Genomic DNA, 24,799 nt, shown 5'->3' with positions numbered 1-24,799 from the left:
AGCCCCTTCAGAGAGCTTTGGAAAAAAAAAAATCACAAGTAAAGAAAAGATCCATGGGCCAGTCCATTAACAGGAAAGTAGAATTATCTAAAAGGGAGATTAGATGCTACAAACCAAGATGAGTCTAAGACAGAATAATCAAACAACAGATTAGGGGCAGGAGAGAAGCCAGAGCAAGTGGGAAGGGCTGTGGGAGATAAGAGGGAACTGAGAGGGAGGTAGAAACTAGTATGGCTTTAAAACCCATTTAAAAACATGATACTTTGCCACAAAATGTTCACAAACACCTGACCTGCTCTTGCAGGACTCGAGGCATTATGTTGCCCATCGCCATGTCTTTTAGATTTTGGTTTGCCATTTATTAAAATTGTTAATGAATATCTACAATGTGTGCAAGGTATTGAGACCACAGAAAGGAACAAGACAAAGTCCTTGCACTTAAGAAGTTCAATCTAGTAGAGGGCAAAGGAAACTCATATGTGTTGAAAACTCACCATGTGCCAGACATGGCAGGGAGTATTTTATATATAGTGTCTGCTATGAGTTGAATTGTGATTTCCAAAAAGATATGTCGAAGTTCTGACCCCCACTACCTCAGAATGTGACCTTATTTGAAAAAAAGGGTTGCTACAGATATCATTAGTTTAAGATGAGTTCATACTGGAATATGGTGGGCCCTTAATCCAATATCACTGGGGTTCTTAAAAGAAGAAGAGAAGAGACTCATGAAGAATACAATGTGAAAATAGAGGTTGGGATTGAAGGGGAGGTGTCTATAAGCTAAAAACACCAGAGATTGCTGGCTGTCACTAGAAGCTAAAAGACACGTGGAATAGATTCTCACTGAGAATCCTCAGAAGGAACCAACCTTGCTGACACCTTCATTTGGGACTTCTAGCCTCCAGGCTGTAAGACTGTGAACTGTTGTTTAGAGCCACCCAGTTTGTGTTGCTCCATTATAGCAACCCTCAGAAACTAACATGCTATCTAATTTAGTTCTTATAAGAATTTATTTTTTTTTTCTTATAAGAATTTATATGATGAGTAGTACTAGCCCCACTTAAAAACTAGATGTATTTATAACTTGCCTTATTCCAAAAGAAATAGCTGGGGGATTAGGTAGAACTGAATTCACATTTTTGTCTGCCACCAACAAGCTAGAAAAACTTGGAAAAATTATTTAAACTTTCTTAAGCCTACACTTGTTCTAATGTAAAATGGAGGTCATTCTATTGGGGTGCATACTTTCTGATTTACACTGGCTGCTGGGAAGCTAATAATCAAATTTGTAGGTAGACCAAGTATATAAGATCCCAGGCATGCTTTTTTGTGTTTAAAAATCTTTTGGGAAAAAAAAAAAAAAAAAAAATCTTTTGGGGACACCTGGGTGGTTCAGTTGATTAAGTGTCTGCCTTCGGCTCAGGTTATGATCCTAGGGTCCTGGGATGGAGCCCCACATCAGGCTTCCTGTGGAGTCTGCTTCTCCCTCTCCTTCTACCCCTCCCCTCCTGCTCATGCTCTGTCTCACATTCACTCTCTCTCAAATAAAATAAATAAAATATTTTTTAAAATAAAAATAAAAATAAAAATAAATAAAAATCTTTTGGTATCGTATAAACTGTTAAGCTATTAAAATTTTGGTGAGTTATAAATTAAACATAACATAATTTTAGATAAAACTGATGCCAATAGAATACCATTCATAAATTACATGAAGGGATTGAAAACATTCCACTATAGTCTAAATGAGTAGCCTCCTAAGCAAGGTTTTACACCCCATGAGATGACATAATCCATTGGAATGAGGGAAGAAAATGTTAGAACTAGTATTTATAGTTTTATCACAAAAAAGAGAAATAAGATTTCCTAATACTTAGTAAGTGTTGATAATCATACCCTCACTTGATCCATGTTAGGACAGCAGAGTGTGAGACAGCTGGAGGAACAGTGGGAGTTCATGGTTGACTGCAGTACACACCTTGGTTCTTCAATGAAGCCCTGTTACAAACTGTTGCAGCTGATGTGTTAATTGAAATTACAAATCATCTTTTCTAGTATTCACTAAGCTTATCCTCAACAAAATGGACACATGGCTTAAAAAGAGGCCTGCAAACAAATGGTAGTAGAAGATAATATGCAAATGCAAGTGAGGAGGAAAATTGCAGAATGGACACTTCTACTCCAGAAAAAAAAAACTCTTTTTCACCTACATTGTTAAATTACAATTATGATATAATTGGATATGACAAGAAGTTATCCCCTGAAATTCAAAATCATCATTAAGATTATTTGAACTGCTGGATCCTATTGGCTAGTATCTTGGTGAGAATTTTGGCCATGTTCATCTGGGATATTGGTCTGTAATCACCCCCCCCACCCCTGGCAACACACACACACCTTTTTTTTGCAGAGCTGGAACAAATAATCCTAAAATTTGTATGGAACCAGAAAAGACCCTGAAAAGCCAGAAGAATGTTCAAAAAGCTGGTGGCATCAAAATGCCAGACTTCAAGCTATATTACAAGTTGTAATCATCAAGACAGTGTGGTACTGGCACAAAAACAGACACATCAATCAATGGAACAGAATAGAGAACCCAGAAATGGACCCTCAGCTCTATGGTCAACTAATCTATAAGACAGGAAGAATATCCCATGGAAAAAAGACAGTCTCTTCAATAAATGGTGTTGAGAAAATTGGACAGCCACATGCAGAAAAATGAAACCGGATCATTCTCTTACATCATACACAAAGATAAATTCAACATAGATGAAAGACCTAAATGTAAGACAGAAATGCATCAAAATCCTAGAGGAGAACACAGGCAGCAATATCCATGATCAGCCACAGCAATTTCTTGTTAGACATGTCTCCAAAGGCGAGAGAAACAAATGCAAATATGAACTATTGGGACTTCATCAAGATAAAAAGATTCTGCACAACAAAGGAAACAGTCAACAAAACTAAAAGGCAACTTACAGATTGGGAGAAGATATCTGCAAATGTCTTACCAGATAAAAGGGCTAGTATCCAAAATCTATAAATAATGTATCAAACTCAACACCCAAAAATAAAAAAAAAAATCCAGTCAAGAAATAGGCAGAAGACATGAACAGACATTTCTCCAAAGAAGACATACAAATGGCCAACAGACACATGAAAAAATGCTCCACATCCCTTGCCATCAGGGAAATACAAATCAAAATCACAATGAGATACCACATCACACCTGTCAGAATGGCTAAAATGAACAAGACAGGAAACAACAAATGTTGGCGAGAATGCAGAAAAAGGAGAACCCACTTAGATTGTTTGTGGGAATGCAAACTGGTACAGCTATTCTAGAAAATAATATGGAGGTTCCTCAAGAAGCTAAAAATAGAGCTACCTATGACCCACCAAATGCATTACTAGATGTTTACCCCAAAGGTACAAATGTAGTGATCCAAAGGGGCACCTGCATGCAGTGTTCATAGCAGCAAGGTCCTCAGTAGCCAAACTGAAAAGAGCCGAGATGTCCATTGACAGATGAATGGATAAAGATGTGGTATGTATCTACAATGGAATATTACTCAGCCATAAAAAAGGATGAATACTTACCATTTACATTGACATGAATAGAACTGGAGAGTATTATGCTGAGTGAGATAAGTCAATCAGAGAAAGACAGTTATATCATTTCACTCATATGTGGAATATAAGAAAAAGAGCAGAGGATCATAGGGGAAGGGAGGGAAAACTGAATGAGAAGTCATCAGAGAGAAAGAAAGACCCTACAAGACTCTTAACTATAGGAAACAAACGGAGGGTTGCTGGAGTGGAGGTGGGTGGAGGGATGGAGTAATTGGATAATGGACATTAAGAAGGGCACATGATGTGATGAGCACTGGGTGTTATATACAACTGGCAAATTATTGAACACTAAATCTAAAACTAATGATGTATTATATGTTGGCTAATTGAATTTAAATTTTAAAAAATGGTTATTTGAAATGTGAATTTATAGCAATTATCATTAATGAGCTCTAAATATATACTGTGCTTTGAAATATTAGCTGAAAGTAGGACATGTTAATTATTTTATAAATACAAATGCCTATATTGGTATTTTTGCTCAAAGATGTTTACTGCAGTAGCATACATTTATAAAAGACTTGAAGATAAATTGCCTGAACAATGAGCATATGTTAGTCATTACCCTCTTTCTAAATCTCTAAGTTTCCATACAGTTATTTCTATAATTATAAAACCATCACAGAGAGAGTCATCAAAATGTTTTGAAGGATGGATCTAATATGACAGGTACAGAAACATAATTTATTAACAGCCTTGATATTCTTTCAGTGTCTCCACTGGCACTGTCCAATTGAACTTCATATAATGACAGAAATCTCTCTCTCTCTGTGCTGTCCAGTATGGTAGCTACTAGCTATGTGTGGCTACCAAGCACTTGAAATGTGGTTGATGTGACTAAGAAATTAAAGTTTTCATTTTTAATTTTAATTTAAAATTTAAATTTAAATAGCCACATGTGGCTAAATGCCTACAATATTGGACAGCACAGCTTTAGAATATGAGGTCTGTTAGGGAGGTTATTGAGTTCTTCCAAATATTCCTCAGTTCTTAGCACAGTGCCTGGTATGTATTTATCAAGTGAAATAGGAAATCAGTAAATGCAGCATGTATTATAGGAAGATAAAGAATAACCCCCAAGGCACACACACATATCATTATAATGACCATTGCACTCATTAACCTAATATGTAATGTGAAAACAATTTACTTAGGGAAATAACAATCAGAAGTCCTTTGCTTGCAGACTAATTCACAGAAGGTAGAATAAAAAAATTTTTTTCTGTATGATTAAACTGACTTATCAAGTAGATAAGATGCCATAAAACATATAAAAGCTTATTAGAGCCCTGCCAGGGCATGAGATCAGTAAGCTCGTGGGCTGACTTACTTTTAAGGTGACTGCCCCTCTAGCAATGTAGGAGCACCATCCGACTTCGTGCTGTGCGTTCCAAGTGGCCTCACTAAGCCTACAGTAGCAGGAATTTCAGGCCAGCCATCCTGTCCCTTCACTAACGTGTAGCTAAGGAAACCTGGCTGCCTGAGCTGTTACTATGACTTTGTGTGCCAGATTTCCAGGTCTGAATATAAAGGCTAAAGCCTGGGTGGAGCTACATTCAACAGCCAGCAAGAGTAAGCAGCACTGGCATTTCCAGAGTCCAGACTATTTTGTAAATGAGAAATAAATTCTGGATTTTTCCCATCAGGTAATTAACTAGCTTACCTCATTTCCTTGCTGCTCTATAACACCTGACACTTTAGAAAGTAGTTATATTTGTCATCACCACTGATAAGAAAGAACAGTATTTTTTCATGAATATGGAGATGACACCTCCAAGATAATGAAAATTACATGAGTTGAAATGTTATTTTTAAGCAAAACATAATACAGTCTACAGTGAAGTGAAAAATGATTTTGAAGAGGTATATATAGTATGATCCTAGGATTGTAGAAATAAACATGCATGTATAAAATAAACACAAGAAAGACATTAAAGTATAAATTGAGGTATCTAAAGGTCTCTAAATTTCTCCAATATATATGCATTACTTTTATTGTGAAAATAAATTTTTGTATCTTTTAAAAACTACATTCGCTGTCTTGAATAATCAAATAATCTTCTAGTAATAGTAATGTAATAATATAGCAGGCCAAAAGGGGGAAAAAATAGAAGACATAAAAGATAAAACATCCTCAGATTTGTCCTAAAGATTACTTTTACTAATTTTCAAAATTACTTGACAGGTGCTATGAAATTGTCCATTTTTACCAGGGTCTAAGAGTCAATTGAGAGAATTAATAGAAAGTCAACTGGAGAGTTTACCCAATTTCAAGACTTTAAATGAAATAAATTTGTTTAAAATAATAATAAGTGCCTTTTTAGTATGTAATAATGGAAAGTCTGGAGATGATAAAATTGATTGATTTATTCATTCATTCAACTGGTGAGTATGAGGAACTATGCAATGTGTGTGGAATAAAGGAGTGAAAAAGATGGACACAGCCCCTCTGTCACAGGTTTAACTACGCATATTCTTTTGTACTTACATTTTAGCTATTTCCAAAATAGTTTGTGTGGAATTGTAGAAATTCTGTAAAAAAATATTTATTATTTTTATGGAACAACCAATCTGTAATGTATAATGTCATCAAAACCCTATTCCACCATCTTAAAAAAGCTCACTGTAAACATTTGAGAATTACAAGAAGAAAATCCAAATTAGTCTCATTCCAGAATACTAGGAAAGGCATTTTAAGAGTATGCCCCCTTGGGCAGCCCTGGTGGCCCAGTGGTTTAGCGCCGCCTTCAGCCCGGGGCGTGATCTTGGAGACCCGGATCCAGTCCCACATCAGGCTCCCTGCATGGAGCCTGCTTCTCCCTCTGCCTGTGTCTCTGCCTCTCTCTTTCTCTCTCTTTGTGTCTCTCATGAATAAATAAATAAAATCCTTAAAAAAAAAAAAGTATGCTTCCTTTTTCTTGTTTCTTTAGTTGATGGGTTTTAGACAAGGTATATCAACTACCTTTCATATGTAAAAGATACATGTTATGGAAAAGTTTTATTACTTGAGTTGTAAAGTTTAAAGATTAAAATGCAGATACTTAGTCTAAAAGCAAAATTTCTATGAAAAAGTGGATTTCACTTAAACTTTTCAAGCCCTAGTAGATCCTCACTTACTTTATAGGGATTTTCTAAGATCACCAGGACATTATATTTGAAAATATTTGCAGCTTGCTACTATTGGAATTTTGTTTTGGCCACCTGTTGAGTTAGTGATGATCTCTCTCTGAAATGTGGTTGATGTTTTTTCCTGCATATTTTCAGTCTAGTTTTTCCTCATTAAATAATCAAAGCCAGGGAGCATTGAAAAACCAGGGGCTTTGGGTTAACACATATGAATGGCAGACATCACCAGTTTCAACCCAGCTGCACTCTAAGAGGCTTTGAGAAAATTACAAGTTTAAAACAAAAGATTGAGGGGACAGGTTGAGTACTGGCAGTCTGTTGAGAGGAAAGAGGAAGACCATTTAAAAGAGAGGTTAGAGGGGCGTCTGGGTGGCTCAGTTGGTTATGCATCTGCCTTTGGCTCAGGTCATGATCTCAGGGTCCTGGGATTGAGCCCAGCAGGGAGTCTGTTTCTCCCTCTGCCTCTCCCCCTCCCCCAACTCATGTAAATTCTCTCTCAAATAAATAAAATCTTTTTTTTTTTTAAAGGAGATTAAATCCTATAACCTAGATGGATCTGGAAAGATGGAACAATTAAATGACAAATTAGGGGCAGATAAGAGCACAGAGCAACTGGAAAAGGCTGTGGAAGGTAAGAGGGAACTCAAAGGGAGGCAAAGACTAGGATGATTTCAGAGCCCGTGTAGAAACATAGCAATACAATTGCCACACAATGTCTTCAAATACCTGGTTGGCTCTTGCTGTCACTCCGCACCATCCAGCACACTACTATGTCTCCAAGGTTAGTGTTCTTCATTTACTAAAAAATGTTAATCTAGGTATTGTGATTTTATGTCTGACCTCTAAAATGTCAGTTGTCAAAATTAGATCTTCATTTCTATCATCAAAATTATTAAATATAATGCAATAATCAACCCAGGTTTCACCCTCAAGCATGATGGCCCTATATGGAGAATCCTTTCTTTACCCTTCTGGTTGACACATGCCTTCCACACCTATACCCAGAGCACAAGCTTCCAAAATGGATTCACAGCTGCCATGTAGCAGTAGGAATATGACTTCTTATTTTCACAGTAATTAATATTTAGTGAGAACCTATTATTTCCAGGCACTTTACATATTATTGTCCTTCTTAATGTGTATAACAACATCTATGAAGGAGGTAGCCATATCTTGGTTTAAAAGGATAATCCAGGATTCAGAGTTGCTAAGAAATATGCTCCAAGATGTAGAGCCTCTACATGTCACAGTAAGGGCTTCAATCAGAGTGCTCTGACTGCAAGCCCAAGATCTTTTTCTTATGCCACGATGTTGCCCTATTTGGATCTAATGTTATGTGGACAATTTTACCATGTCATTGCTGAAATAGCACATTACCAACTCCCTAATCACATGGCTGCATCGTAGCCACAGATAATTATGCTCTTCACTAGCAAGCTGGGCTCAGCAGGTACTTTGGTCTTTTTGAAAAGGCTGTGGTAAAATGCAAAGTCATAATGTATGGGCAGTCTAACTCCTAAAAGTGAGTACTTGGTCTGATGGTTGCTATCATCTATCCCTTCAGCTTTCTACTCTAGAACCTCTGTTGCAATTTTACTAAAACCTCCTTTGATACTGCTACTTTTTCACAATCTTCACTATTTTCCTAACTTGGCTTCTCTTTTACCAAACTTACCATTCATGATCCATTATTAAATTAATTTACTTGAAGACACATTTAATTCTCTGGCCCCATTTTTCCTATACTTGCCTGGCTAGACCCCAACCCTTTATGAGCCTACTAGCCGTCTTCTTTATGTCTGCCCCTACTGGAGATTATATCACAACTGTTTGCTGGTTGCACTTTAAATTTATGATCCCAAGCCTCAAATATACCCTCAGTAGTGCCAAAGGGCTTTACTATCTTTCCTTAATAAAACTCCCTTTGGAGTCTTTGAAATAACCATTTCATATGTCCTATCCCTCCAGACCTCCTGTACTCTCTCCCTCCTCATTCTTAGCTCATGACTTGGGCTCAGACCTTGGAAAAAATCTAAGCCATTCTAAAAGAATGCTTTTGTTTTATTAAGTCCACTCATTTCTCAGTCTCTGTGCTTCTATTTTCTCTGTCTTCCTTCTTTTTGAAATGGAATAATTATATCTGCTCCTTTCAGAGGTCAGTCCTTCCACTCATACTCAGATTCCACTCACTTTTACCTTTCCAAATATTTTGTTTCATAGTTAACCGTCACCTCTATTCTACACCACCAATGTCTTTCTCTGCATTGGATCATTCCAGGCAATGTACAAACAAGTTCTATAATCTCCAAAATTGTAATAGCCAAAACCTTCCCTTGACTCTCATGATTTCCTATGCTACATTTCTCTGGTTATCCCCAGCAGCCTCTTCAGAATACTTCCTCAGCTTTCATTCATTCTGGTCACTCCAAGTTTCTGCTTAACTGTCCACTGTGTTTTCTCTTGTCAGGGCTATCAAGAATCTCATTATTGCTAGGTCCTCTTCACACTCCTTCTGTTTTCATTATACTCGGAGAAACATCTGACCTAGTTGTTCAATCCATTCCTTTCCTCCTTTAGCTTTTTTTTTTTTTTAAGATTTTATTTATTCATGAGAGACACATAGAGAGAGAGAAAGACAGAGACATAGGCAGAGGGAGAAGCAGGCTCCATGCAGGAAACCTGATGTGGGACTCGATCTTGGGATTCCAGGATCATGCCCTGAGCCAAAGGCAGATGTTTAACTGCTGAGCCACCCAGGTGTCCCTCTCCTTTGGCTTTTAAAATGAACACTCTCCTACAACTAACTATAGTCTGTTCATTAATTGCTTCTCCACCTTTACCTGATCTCTAAATCTTGGGATATACCAGAGCATAATACTGGCCCGTCTTCTAAATCTATATATATATTCTCTCCAGGTGATCTCATTTAGTCTATAACCTTAAACACCAAACATATACAGTGCCATTGGACACTCTTCCCTGAGTCCCAGACTTATATAATCAACTGACTACCTGTCACCTACCCTTGGATGACACACAGATTTTTCCGTGGCAGTTTCCTCAGAAGCCTATCCAACAGCCATTCCTCCCATTTTTCTTACTAAAAGAAACCTTAATTTTGAGTAGTTACCAGAGATGAGTGGACACCCAGGTGAAAGTCATGGCCTAATCATGTTAGTGCAGTTCCTATTGTTAGTGATCGGTTTAAAAATAAAAATGTACATGTGACACAATTCTGGCTGATGAATTGAAAGAAAAATCTGCAGCAGATCCTCCAGGGACATTTTCCTTGCTATTGAAAAAGACCATGTAAATTGGATCCTACGTCTTCCCTCTTTATCCCATGTTTATCCTGTTGTCTATAAGGCCCTCTACAATTAGGACCTTGCTTATCTTTTTTATTTCCTACCATCCTCTCCTTTGCTTATTCACCACATTGACCTCCTTTTTATTTTTCCTTTTTATTTTTACATCAAGATTTCAGGTCCCTTTGCTTTCTCTGGTCCCTCTGCCTTTTCCTCTAGTTCTTTGCATGACTTGCTCCTTCTTGTCATGCAGGACTCAATTCAAATGTCATCTGTTTTAGAAAAGCTCCCCTTACTCATTCCATTTTGACTTATTTACTGTTTAACTCTTATCACAATATAAAATTTCCACCTTTATATGTTTATTTCTTATTTGTTTTCTGTCTCATTCACTAGATTATAAGACCCTTGAGAAGCTTATTCTTCTTTCAAGACTATGATGTTGTATGGTATTTCCAATGCCCAGAACAGTGCTTCACACTTATATTTGCTGAATGCTGAATCATTCTATTTGGTTGTAGTTAAGTTCATACTGATGATATGGCATCAGAATGAAATTAATCCACTAAGCATCAGGTAGGGTAGCTCAGACTCAAAACTTCATAAGGAAGTTTCTTAATGCTTTTCTAAAGTAAGGAGGGAAAAGGAGATCAAAAGGTAAGTTTGTTTATATATTTTTTGAAAGGAGAAGAAAGTTATATTTGGAAAATAAAGCTAATGTGTATTATTTTGCGCCTTTATACTGGGGGAGGTGTAAGAAGAAAAATGAGATGTTTTAGTCCATTCAGGCTTTCATATCCCAGTCCAGGGAGGCTTACACAATGAACATCTATTTCTCAGTTTTGGAGGCTGGAAAGTCCAAGATCAGGAAGCCAGCATGATCCAGTTTTTTTTTTTTTTAAAGACTTTATTTATTCATTCATGAGAGATACAGAGAGAGAGAGAGAAACAGAGACACAGGCAGAGGGAGAAGCAAGCTCCATGCAGGGAGCCTGATGGCCTGATGTGGGACTCGATATCAGGTCTCCAGGATCACATCCTGGGCCAAAGACAGGCGCTAAACTACTGAGCCACCCAGGGATCCCCGCATGATCCAGTTCTTGATGAAGACTGCCTTCTAACTGTATCCTCACATGATGAAGAGAGAGAGAGAACCTGGTCTCTTCATCCTCTTGTGAGGACACTAACTTCATCACCAACTCCATGACCTAATCTAATTGTACTAACCTCCCAAAGGCCCCACCTCCAGATACTATCAGAGTGGGGATGAGGGTTTCACTATCATAAATAATAAAAAAAAATTAAAAAACATAAGAATTTGGAGAAGATATAAACATTCAGGATATAGCATGGGGTATTGGGAATAACAAGCCTCCTAATCTCAAGACCCCAAATGAAACAAACCTTCCCCTAGATTATTTAACATTTATTCTTTTTTAATGGAATCTAAATCATAAAATTAAATTAACACTGGGGAAATACTTTTAAAATTTTTGGATGAAGCATGATAGTTGAATCAATGAGGCTATGCAGTGAGTAGAAGCCCTTGAATTACAGAGTTGTTTTAGAGTTTCTGATTGCAAATTCACAATTTTTTTAGTATAAATAATTCTAAGCTATTTTTAAAAAAATTAAGTCCTATTGTAGTTATATATAATAATACAAATAATAATGACATATTTATTATTTAAAGAAACGATTAGAATAGGAAAGCAAGGAAATCTCAATGGACCAAGTTTTCAGTAATTAGTTTAGTTTAGTAAATAGTTTAATTTTTAAATTGTGTGTATCTTAAATTATTTTCTGTACAACTCTAGAGTTCCATAAAGTTTCCTTTTTTTTCCCAAAGATTTTATTTATTCACTCATAAGAAAGAGAGAGAGGCAGAGACACAGGCAGAGGGAGAAGCAGGCTCCATGCAGGGAGCCTGATGTGGGACTTGATCCTGGGTCTCCAGGATCAGGCCCTGGGCTGAAGGCGGCGCCAAACTGCTGAGCCACCAGGGCTTCCCTCCATAAAGTTTCTTTTGTTATTTATCACAAAGTTTGATTTGACATAACAAATACACATTTCAATTTTTTTTTTTTAATTTTAGAGTGAGAGCACAAGCATGCACAGTGGGAGGAAGAAGGAGAGAGAGAATCTTAAGCAGACTCCATGCTTAACATGGATCCCAATGCAGGGCTCAGTCTCATGACCCTGAGATCAGGACCTAATCCAAAATCTAGAGTTGTATGCTTAACTGACTGAGCCACCCAAGCACTCCACAAATATACATTTTAAATATTTATCATTGTGGACAAATAACAGTACAAAGAGTTATTATATTACTTGCTGAATTGAGGTAAATGCAAATAACCATAATAAAGGTAATTGCCATTTATTAAACATTATGCTGCTTTCTGAACACACATTATTAATAATCTTCCTAAGTAGGGGAGTATTACTATTATTCCCCATTAACTGGAGGGAGTTTAGACTTCCAAAATTCCTCTCATGTTTACATTGGTAGTTAGTTCCAGAGACAGTATTTAAAACCATGTTTTCCTGATAACAATTCCTTTCCATTATACCTAGCTTACTATATTAGCCAATAATTTTGTTATTGTGGTTTGGTTTACAGCAAAATTGTAAGTTTATAGTAGCCAACTTGTAAGGAAAGGATATTGGGACATAAATGTTACCTACTTTTGGTAAAATTCCAATTTAAGACCTTAATATGCTTTTATAAAAATAAATATAAATAACCTCAACATAATAAAGCCCATATGTGAAAAACTCACAGCTAATATCCTACTCACTGGGGGAAAACTGAAAACGGAAAGGAATAAGACAAAGATGCTCACTCTCACCACATTTATTCAACATAGTACTGGAAGTCCTACCTACAGCAATCAGACAACAAAAAGAAATGAAAGGCATCTAAATTGGTAATAAAGAAGTAAAGCTTTCACTATTTGTAGGTGACATGATACTATATATAGAAGACACTAAACACTTCACCAAAAATCTACTACAAATGATAAATGAATTTAGTAGGATAGAATTGCAGGAAAGAAAACTCATGTACCAAAATCTATTGCATCTTTATGTATTAATAATGCAGCAGAAGGTTAAATTAAGAAAACACTCCTATTTACAATTGTTCCAAAAAGAATAAAATAACTGGGAATAAATTTAGCCAAGGTGTACTCTAAAAACTATAAAACATTAATGAAAGAAAATGAAGATGACACAAAGAAATGGAAAGACATTCCATGTTCATGGATTGGAAGAATAAATATTGTTAAAATGTCTATACTACCCAAAACAACCTACACATTTAATGCAATTGCTATCAAAATACCAACAGCATTTTTCACAAAACTCGAGCAACAGTTCTAAAATTTCTATGGAACTACAAAAGACCCCAAAGCCAAAGCAATGTTGAAAAAGAAAAACAAAATTGGAGGTATCATAATACTGGATATCAAGCTCTCTTACAAAGCTATAGCAATCAAAACAGTATAGTACTGGCACAAAGATAGCCACATAGATCAATGGAACAGAATAGAAAACCCAGAAATAAACCCATAATTATATGGTCAGTTAATCTTTAATAAAGGAGGCAAGAATATGCAATGGAAAAAATAGTATCTTTAACAAATGGTGTCAGAAAAACTGGACAGCTGCATGCAAAAGAATGAAACTGGACCACTTATACCAAACACAAAAATGAATTCAAGATGGTTTAAGGACCTAAATGTGAAAGCTGAAACCACAAAAATCTTAGAAGGAAGCACAGGCAGTAATTTCTCTGACAATGACTTGTAACAACATCTTTCTAGGTATGTCTCCTGAGGCAAGGGAAACAAAAGCAAAAATAAACTGTTGAAACTACTCAAAATAAAAAACTTCTGCACAGCAAAGGAAACAATCAACAAAGTAAAAGACAACCTATTGAATGGGAGAAGATATTTGTAATGACATCTCTGATAAAGAGTTAGTATCCAAAAAAAAAAAAAAAAGAGTTAGTATCCAAAATATCCAACAGACAAGAAAGGATGTTCAGCATCACTCATCATCAGGGAAATGTAAATCAAAACCACAATGAAATATTACCTCACACCTGTCAGAATGGCTAAAATAAAAAAAGGAAGAAACAACAGATGTTGATGAGAATGTGGAGAAAAAGGAACCCTTGTGCATGGTTGGTGGGAATGGAAACTGGTGCACTCACAGTGGAAGACACTTTGGAGGTTCCTCAAAAGTTAAAAATATAGCTACCCTACAATCCAATAATGGCATTACTAGGTATTATCCCCAAAATACAAAACCATCAAATCAAAAGGATACATGCACCCTTATGTTTACTGCAGCATTTTTACAATAACCAAGTTATGAAAGCAATCCAAGCATCCCATCAACAGATTAACAGATTAATATATATAACATATATACATGAAAAAGACTGAAATCGTGCCATTTGTAACATCGATGGAACTAGAGAGAATAATGCTAAGCAAAATAGGTCAGTGAAAGACAAATACCATGATTTCACTCATGTGTGGAATATAAGAGACAAAACAAATGAACAGAGAAAGAGAGAAACTAAGAGACCCTTAACTATAGAGAAAAAAGCTGATGGTTACCAGAGTGGGGTGAGTGGAGAAATGGAAAAATAAATAAATAAATATAAACAGAACGCTTTTACCTTTCTGTCTTTACCAGACCTATCCTATGGTCATTCATCCATCCACTGAAAACACACTTGTTGAGCACAGACTATATGCCAGGAATAATAGTAAATGCAGAAACTAATTTTTTAAACTAATTTTTGTCTAAGCATTCCTAATACTAAGCACTTCCTGAAATCCCATAAATGTTTGCAGAATGAGTGAATGAACAGAAAACTAAAATACACTTTAAACTAAAGACACCTTCTTTCAATGAGGTGATATTTTGTTTCTATTATGATGTCTTGAATAACAAAAATTTTGTTTTCAGGTTCTGGGAATTAGGATATCGACAGCTTTGGCGCCATTATTCAGCCTACTATATATACATTTTATAAATTAAAATATTAGTAAATATGGTTTTACAACATGTAATTTGTGATATAAAAAGAATAGTAACACATTCTCATACACTAAGAATGGAAGTCTGAAATTGGATATACTTTATGGAGTTCCAGTTAGCCATATAGTGGTTTGTTTGTTATTTTGCTAGAACACAACAGCATTTGTTTGTTGCTGATTATTGATTGATTTATAACTGAAGTATAGTTGACATACAATATATATTAGTTTCAGGTATATAACATTGGATAACAAATTTTCTAGCAATTGTTGAGACATATCAATGCTACATAATATATTCACAAACGTGTGAACTCACAATATAATTTTAAAACATTCTCATCACCCCAGAAAGAAACCCCAAGCTCATTAGCAGTCATTCCTCATTCTCCTTTCCCAGTGCTTTAGCTGGAGTCAACCACTCATCTATTTTCTGTACCTATAAATTGACCTCTTCCGGATATTTCATGTAAATAGAATCATATGATTTGTGGTCTTTTCTTACTGGCTTCTTTCATTTAGCATAATATTTTTAAGGTTCATCCATTTTGTAGCATGCATCAGCACTTCATTTCATTGTATCACTGAATAATATTCTGTTGTATGGATATACCTCTTTTGTTTATTCATTCACCAGTTGATGGACATTTGGATTGTTTCCACTTTTTGGTTATTATGAACAATGCTACTATGAATATTCATGTACAAGTTTTAATGTGGACATATGTTTTTTTTTTCTCTTGGGTATATATCTAGGTGTGGAATTGTTAAGTTGTAACTTTATGTTTAACACTTTCAGAAACTGCCACTGTTTTTCAAAGTGGTGGTACCATTTTCATTCCCACTAGTAATGTATGTGGCTAGCAGTTTGTTCACATACAATCATTTTTATTGTCTTTTCTCATCATAACCAGCCTAGTGTGCATGAAGTGGTATCTCATTGTGGTTTTGATTTTCATTTTTCTAATGACTAATGATGTTAAGCATCTTTTCATGTGCTTGTTGGCCATTTGTATATTGGTCTTTGAAAAAAATATTTGTTCAAATCCTTTGCTCATTTTTAAGTTGGATTATTTGTCTTTCTGTTGTTGAGTTGCAAGAGTTGTTTATATATTTTGGACATATACTTTATCAGATTTGCACAGATTTTCTTTCATTCGGTATGTTGTCCTTTTACTCTTTTTTTTTTTTTTTTTTTGAAAGAGAGAGTGAGTGTGTGGTGGGGGAGGGGAGGGCAGAGGGAGAGAATCTTAAACAGGCCTCATACTCAGTGCGGAGCCTGACATAGGGCTCAATCTCACAACCCAGAGATCTTGACCTGAGCCAAAAATCAAGAGTCAGGCATTAAACTGACTGAACCACCCAGGCACCCTAGTCTTTTCACTTTTTGATGGTGTCTTTTGTAGCACAGAAGTTTTAATTTGAATGAAATCAAATTTATCTATTTTTCTCTTTTGCCACTCCTACTTTTAATGTCATATCTCAGATGGCTTTCCCTAACTCAAGGTCATAATGTTGCATTTCTATATATTCTTCTAAAAGTATTATGGTTTTAGTTCTTACATATAAATCTGTGATCCATTTTCATTTTACTTTTGTATGTGGTGTGAAGAAGGGTCCAACTTCTTTTTTTTTTTTTTTGGCATGTGATTATCCAGTTACCCAAGTATAATTTGTTGAAAACACAATCCTTTCCCCTTTGAATAACCCTGACACCCTTGTCAAAATCAATTGACCATAAATGTAAGGGATTACTTTTGGTCTCTCAGGTATGTTCTCTTTAACTTATTGCCACAACACCACATTCATTATTACTCTAACTTTGTAATAAATCCAGAATCAGGACAGCCCGGGTGGCTCAGCGATTTAGCGCTGCCTTCAGCCCAGGGCCTGATCCTGGAGACCCGGGATCGAGTCCCACATAGGGCTCCCTGCATGGAGCCAGCTTCTCCCTCTTCCTATGTCTCTGCCTCTCTCTGTGTCTCTCATGAATAAATAAACAAAATCTTTAAAAAAAAATCCAGAATCATGAGTCCTCCAACTTTGTTCTTTTTTGCTATTTTGGATCTCTTGCATTTCAGACATTTCTCATGAATTTTAAGACCTTCCTAATTTCTGCCAAAAAGGAGGGCAGACAGCTTAAATTTTTATAAGATTGCTTTGAATCTGTAGATCAATTTGGGGAAGACTGCCATCTTAACAACACGAAGTCTTCCATTTCATGAATATAGAATGCCTTCCACATTTTTTTTTTAGGTCTTTAGTTTCTTTAAATAATGTTTTGTAATTTTGCATGTCTTAAGTTTATTCCTAAATATTTTATTAAGCCATTAGAAATGGAATTATTTTCTTAGTTTTTTAAAAATATTTTATTTATTCATGAGAGACACAGAGAGAGAAAGAAAGAAAGGCAGAGACATAGACAGAGGGAGAAGCAGGCTCCATGCAGGGAGCCTGATGTTGGACTCGAGTCTGGGACCCCAGGATCATGCCCTGAGCCAAAAGCAGGTACTTAACTGGTGAGCCACCCAGGCATCCCTATTTTCTTAATTTTGATTTTGGGTTGTTCATTACTAATAAAACAACAATTGTTAATTACAAATGGGTAGAAATACAATTTAATTTTATATTGATCTGGTACCCTGCCACTTTGCTGAATGAATTTATTAATTCTAATAAGTTTTTAGTGGACTCCTTAATATTTTCTATAAACATGCTCATTATATCTGCAAATATTTTCTATAAACATGCTCATTATATCTGCAAATGGAGATTGTTTTACTTCTTCCTTTCTAACCTGGATAACTTTTATTCTATTTTCTTGCCTAATTTGCTCCAACTATGGCAGTCTGAAGAAAGAAAGATCTCATCTTCTTGACCACACCCATTTGGAGTAGAGCTTCTATTACATTGAACTAGAGGATGGAGAGCAAGTTGTGAGTCAAATGCCAGAAACTCATTGTTTTTAATGAGATTTAGCAGATTCTCTTAAATAAATATTTTTTTATTTTCTGTATGTTCTTAGGAAAGTTTCCAGGGGCTCTAGATGGTAATTGCTTTTATAATTTTCACTAGGTTGTTTCAATGGGACCAGAGTCTACAAGAGCTACTCATACCACCACTGAAAAGTGCTTCTCCCTAAAATATTTTTATATCCTATAACTGGTGGTTAACTATCCACCAGTGGTTAACTATCACAAAATAGTCACTTAAAACAATGCAAATTTATCTTTCTGCAATTCTGGAGACCAAATGTCTGAAATCAGTTAATCGAGCTAAAGTCAAGGTGTTGGCAGGATTAGTTCTTTCTGGATGCTCAAGGGGAAAGTCCATTATTTGCCTCTTCCAGATTCTAGAGGCTACAGACATTCCTCAATTTGGGACCTCATAACTCAAATCTTTGCTGCCATTGTCACATACCCTGCTTTCTGATACTGACTTTTCCTGTGTTGCTTTTATGAGAACCTTTGTGATTACAGCAGGCTCACCTGGATGATATACTCATTTCAAGATTTTTAACTTGATCACATCTGCAATTTGTCTTGCCATGTAAGGTGATATTCCCAGGTTCCCAGGAATCAGTATGTAAGCATCTGGGAGTGGGGGAGGGGGAAGCATAATTCTCTGGAATTGTGCAATTTTATTTTATTTTTTTTTTTAATTGTGCAATTTTAGCATTTGGAAGGAGCTGTAGTCTTTTTAGATGAATAAACTGTAGTTTCAATTAGTTACAATTACTGAAAGTCATATAGCTAGTGTGTCCCAGAGCTAGAACCAGGTCTCTAAACTCCTATTTTAGAACAAGAAATTTGAATGATTAAACACAGATAAAGTCCATCTTATTTGTGGAGTCTAATCCACAGATATACAATTTAAAATGGTGAGTTATGAAAGCATAAAATGGGTTTTTATCAAAACTAGAGATCTGACTTCAATTTAAAAGTAATATATGCAATTTAATCATTGTATTCAAATTTCACCTTTTATAACATTTTTACCTTTCAAAGAACAGGATTGGCTGCAAGCAAAATGTTTTCCCCAAGTTAATTCATGTTCATGAATATATGCAATAAAATGTAGTCATTACTATATGCACTACGGAATAAACATATACACATTTAGATAATTTATGGATAATGTATCCTTTGGTGATTCCAAATGACAGAAATCATTCACAATTTCAAAAGGAATCTGGAAAATTTAATTGAATGAACTGTGTGTGATGTGGGAGGGCCTCTCTCCAAAAAGTATTTTCACTAAGTTTATAAAGTAATTCTCTCCTGTGCTTCTCTTTAGAGCTGTTTTTAATCCTCTTGAAGGACATTTAGGACATGTTAAGATTTCTCTTGTGACATAAAATAACACATGGAAAGAACAATTAATGATTGATCACAGTACTCTAGAGGAAAAAGTCATCATTAGAGTTGAAACTGTTCCTTTTAACAAACAATGTCTGTAGTTAGAGTTGTACAAAGCCATTTCACGAAAGAAAGAAAGAAAGAAAGAAAGAAAGAAAGAAAGAAAGAAAGAAAGAAAAAGAAAGGGAAAGAGAAAGGAAAGAAAAAGGAAAGAACAAGCTTCCCTTCCTCCATGGATGCCTTTCACAGGCGCATCATCACCACTCAATGAGAAGTGGAACAATAAACTATTGTCAGTTATAAGCAGTAATTACAAGGAAAGAATCCGGTCCTTGAAAGGGATAGATTACATTGCCAAATAAATTTGATCTAAACCTCTTGTTAACGTGTAAAATTTCCTTTGTAGCATAGGCCCAGAAAAAGGAAAACAGGTAGCATAGGGGTGTTTTCTGGGCGTGGAATTGGGTTCTGTGGAATAGATACTTTTTTATTGTAGAATATTCTTCACTAGACTTACTGATTTACTACTATTCTATAAATACAGCACAAGAATACATCAAACATTTTCTCAAATGACTGACTTTAAAGGCTCTTTTAAAAAGAATCATGAAACAAATCTCTTTAATCAAGAAAAGCCATTATCTGTTGTATTCTCAAGTGATGTTCAAACTCTCCGAGAATGTTTTTGAGATTTCAGGTTGGGTTGAAGCAATTTTTTATGATTATTCTGTTGAAAATTCTATCAGCTGCATGGAACTCTCCAGCCTGTAAATAAACATGGAGAAATAGTGACATAGAACATAACATGTGCTAAAAAATTATGGAACAGGTTTTCCAATCTCTACTGTATTTTAACCTTTAAATAATATATACTTTTTTTTTTCAGTAGGAAAGGTCAAACCTTTTCAGTTTCAGTTAGTTCTGTTAGGAAATTCAGCCCAGAGAATCACTAGGTATATTAATCAAATTGTACTTCTGTTCACAAAACATGAATTTCATAGCAATTCCTACTTTTATGGAAATAAAGAGTTATATCTGTTGTTTACATAAGGGAATGTCATTGATATGGAAGCATCTTAAAATAATAGCACATTTACCTAATTGAAAAAATCTTTATTGAAGTATATATATATACAAAAATATAAATATTATGAATATTCTGGTCTATAAATTTTAATAAACTTAACACACACCTGTGTAGCCAGGACCCAAATCTGAGACAGCATCCCCAAAATCCCCTTTACTTAATCTTTTAAAAAAGGATTTGAGGGACACCTGTGTAGTTCAGTGGTTGAGTATCTGCCTTTGGCTGAGGGAGTGATCCTGGGATACTGGGATGGGATCCTGGGATTGAGTCTGGCATCAGGTTCCCTGCAAGCAGCCTGCTTCTCCCTCTGCCTATGTCTCTGCCTCTCTCTCTGTGTCTCTTATGAATAAATAAATAAAATCTTAAATAAAACGATTTGATATTGCTTGTTTAGAAGTTTGAAAAGGTAGCTGAATAGTCATTTTTGTGGAACACTTTTTTCTTAGGCAATTTTGAGGGACCCAAAATTATTTGTCATAACTTTCAAACAAATGAAAAAGTGCACTAAAGGGAAGAAGAGATAAGTATAATTCTACTTTATTTTCCATTCAGTAAAGGAAGGGAATTTATAAAAAAAAAAAAACACAAGAGAAATAAGCAAGCTGTTGAAGAGGATGGAGTTATTAGTTTTAAATTCACAGATTCTTGAAGATTGTGATTTTAGGCAACAGGTTTTGTGTACAGCCCAGCCTCCTGGAGGCAACCACTAGAGGGAGGCAGAGGAACCACCCCAGGCTCTCAGACTCTGGGGCTTGCTCTGGGCCTGTGCTGCCAGTGGTAAGGCCAAGGCTCAGGCAGGGCTCTGGCAATCACCAGGATGAAAAAAGAGTTTCTGATCAAAGAGAGTCCACTTCCTAGATGAAGACAGAAAGATAAGAAGTAAGTAGAGGGGTTTGAAAAGAGCAGGCTTAAGAAATTAAGCAGGCCTTGAAAGAACCTGAATTAGGGGTCCATCTGGAAGGGGCAGAGAAGGTTCTAGTACCAATCAGAGAGAGCAGACCAGAGTATGGGAGGATAGAATCCATTTCACAGAAATTGTTCAGTGAGTTCCCTGACACTATAGATAAACAGAGCCCAAGGGATGGTTATGCTTGGACCAGAATAGCCATCTCCCAGCCTCCAGAGCTTGCTTTATTCTCTGTTATTACACAGGTCAGATCATTTTACTGCTTTGTATTACTGAGTTGTATTGAAAAGATGTTATGCTTGAAAAGCACAAATTAAAAACTTCGGGCTGGGCAGTTTTGAATGCTGTTGGTTAAGGGAGTTTTGTGGGGATGCTATGAAATCAGTCATGTTATTACTCAAGTGGAGCCCATCGTACTAACTTTCTGCTTAGCTGGCTAGGAAGAAATAAGGAGTTAAGTATGAATGGAAAGGACCTAGCTACAGAAATAAGCCCACTAACACTCCGCTTGCTCTACTTGTGTACGTGTATTTAGTATGTGTGTTTATGTGTGTGTGTATGTATGTGCCCAAGATTCTTGAATCTGTTGCAGCTATGTAATGCTTATGTACTTTTGGTCTACAGAACTCAAGTTTTTTCATATAGCAACTAAAAATAATAGAAAGTTTCCATTGCAAGGGCAATGTGTGGATACTGGGATGTTTGCCATTTTATTTGCCTTTAGACAGAGGATACAGGTAATTTGTTTTATAAAAATGTTTGTGATCTCTGTGCATTTTGAAACTCAGGTCACATGGTTAAATATCATTAGTTTTAAACTAAAGAACACAAACCTGAATAATGCAAATAATGGTAGCTCAATCCTCCTTTACCTTGGACAATAGTTAACATTATTTAAACTTGTAGGGGCACCTGGGTGGCTTAGTGGTTGAGTGTCTCCCCTTGGCTCAGGTTGTGATCCTGGGGTCCTGGGATCAAGTTCCGCACCAGGCTCCCCGCAGGGAACCTGCTTCTCCCCTCTGCCTCCTGTGTGTCTCTCTCATGAATGAATGAATAAATAAAAATTTTTAAAAAGATATTTAAGCTTGTAAAACTTGGTGGATTTGGGTTGCTCAGGTAGTTCCACATTATCAGGCTATCTAGCTGTGGCCAGCTAGCTATTTTTTTCTACTTTAAACAAGCCAAGGCCATTAGTTTAATCCTTTTATTTACTCTTTAGCTTCGGTCTGTGCCACAGCCACGGACTATTTCTTCCTAGTTTTCTGTCTTGTAAATGACTATTTCTGAAAATAAGGTAGACTAATGAAAACTGGCAGAGTTTGGTAACTTTGTGGATAGTATTCAGTTTAAGACTGATGGCAAACTTCCAAGATACTTTTAAGCCTAAGAGATATGATTCTATCAATTAACTACTTCTGAAAAGAAAGATCACTAACTCGGGAACAAATCACATTGCATCCTTATTCATGGTGTGACATCTCTCCTTTTTATATGCAAAAGGTATTTATAAGAGCAGTCACAGGGAGTTCCGCTGGATCCAGTGCCAGTACAAATCAAGTCAGGGCTCTGAGGTATACAAGCCAAGTGAAGACAGGTACATACCTGATGTGAACACACACAGCCACATCCCAGGAAACACCCAAAGGTCGGATGCAGGTGAGCTCAATTCTGTCATCAGGTCCAACTCTAAATGCAGGCCACAAAGAGCTGGTGACAGCAGGTAGACCAGACCTTGGCAGCACCCTGGAATGGAAATGGGAGCAAGGAAGGGGGCAAGTGATGTGAGAAATTTGAGGCACTTCCTGTAAACAAGAAGTATACCCAAGGGTGTGTTTTCAGTTTCTGTTGACCATGCATATGGCCGTGTATGTGGCATACAGGCCAGAGTATAGTATCTGCTAGGTGTATACTGCAGAATGAGGTATTTCACTTTGATGGACTTTCCAAATAGCTGAAACAACTCTTTCTAAAATGTATACATTCACAATTTCCAGGGAAACCTTTTCAATGGATTATAGATTCCTTGACCTTCTAAATCAGAATTACAAGTTCAGTGTAAACCTTACTAGATGGCCATCCCTGACTAGGCTTTAAAATAGTGAAGAAAATAAATAAATAATAAATAAATAAATAAATAAATAAATAAATAATAAAATAGTGAAAACTTCAGGTTTATTAAGCTCAGACAGACTTCTCGTTCACACAGGAAATATAAAATGTCCTCAGAGTAACACGTTTTTTAAAAGTTGTGTTTATTTATTTATTTATTGTATTTTTTTTTCTAGGCAGTGTGGTGGTGTTTCTTATTATATCTAACCCTTCTTGATGTGACTGCCTTTATTAGGCCTTCCCTTTTCCTCTACTGCCAACTTATTTCTGATTTATCTGTTTGGAGCTACAAAAACAGATTTTCAGTATGGTAAAATTATGTGTAAAACAAGATGGTCCTGAGAAAATATGAATTAAGCATGTAAGTTAATCCTCAAATGTCCAACTTCAGACATCTATTTAAACTACACAGGATCCTTTCAGTGCCTTTGTGTTATGTTTTGTTTTATTTTGTTTTCATAGTTGAGACTGTCAGGGGTCATCTGTGACTATGTGAGGTATTCACATAATCTGAAATGTTATTTGGCACTGTACATCTGCTATCATGTCTTTCCTACAGCTGTGACTGACACAGAGTAAGGGCCTCACAAACTTCTATTTTAAGAATAATATATAGAGGGATCCCTGGGTGGCGCAGCGGTTTGGCGCCTGCCTTTGGCCCAGGACGCGATTCTGGAGACCCGGGATCGAGTCCCACGTCGGGCTCCCGGTGCATGGAGCCTGCTTCTCCCTCTGCCTATGTCTCTGCCTCTCTCTCTCTCTCTCTGTGACTATCATAAATAAATAAAAGTTAACACACACACACACAAAAAAAAGAATAATATATAGATGAGTAAAGGCAGGACATGCTGTTCCTGTCCTGCAAAATTCAGCTACCTTCCCAGTTCAGGAGGCACATATAATAGTATTAACTTAGAATGACTGAGTAAAAGCCAATGATGTTGGTATCATTTTGCAGGGGTCGCAAACCCAGGTCAAGGGCAACATTGGCCAGCATAACCTTTTGTCTTATGTCAGTGCCTGTGAATCATGCATGAACTCCCTAGTTCACTGGCCTCACCACGGCTTGTTTCACACTTGCCAAGTCATACAGTTAGGTTACCTTCTTGGTATATCCTGAGGGTGTTTGGATTTTTCAAGTTCTTGAGTTACTGTCTTATATAATCCTTATTGATTAAGAATTAGATGGTGAGAAACATGTTCAAAATCAAAACTCT

At 36.2% G+C, this 24,799-nt stretch overlaps 1 protein-coding gene across 12 annotated transcripts in view; it reads left to right on the top strand.

The window, feature by feature from the left end:
* Positions 1–24,799, top strand: part of LMNTD1 (lamin tail domain containing 1) — a 443,243-nt gene that overhangs the window by 296,553 nt on the left and 121,891 nt on the right. The window contains exon 3 of one of the 12 annotated variants that reach the window (XM_041736423.1): positions 17,970–18,057. The exons of the other annotated variants lie outside the window; for them this stretch is intronic. The gene's annotated coding sequence lies outside the window, so the exon portion shown is untranslated. The remainder of the gene's footprint in view (positions 1–17,969; positions 18,058–24,799) is intronic. 12 annotated transcript variants of the gene reach the window in all.

This window comes from Vulpes lagopus, chromosome 21 (genome assembly GCF_018345385.1).
Source record: "Vulpes lagopus strain Blue_001 chromosome 21, ASM1834538v1, whole genome shotgun sequence".
NCBI classification, from domain to species: Eukaryota; Metazoa; Chordata; class Mammalia; order Carnivora; family Canidae; genus Vulpes; species Vulpes lagopus.
Note: the sequence above shows the minus strand (reverse complement) of the source record. Positions and strands in the feature narration are given on the sequence as shown.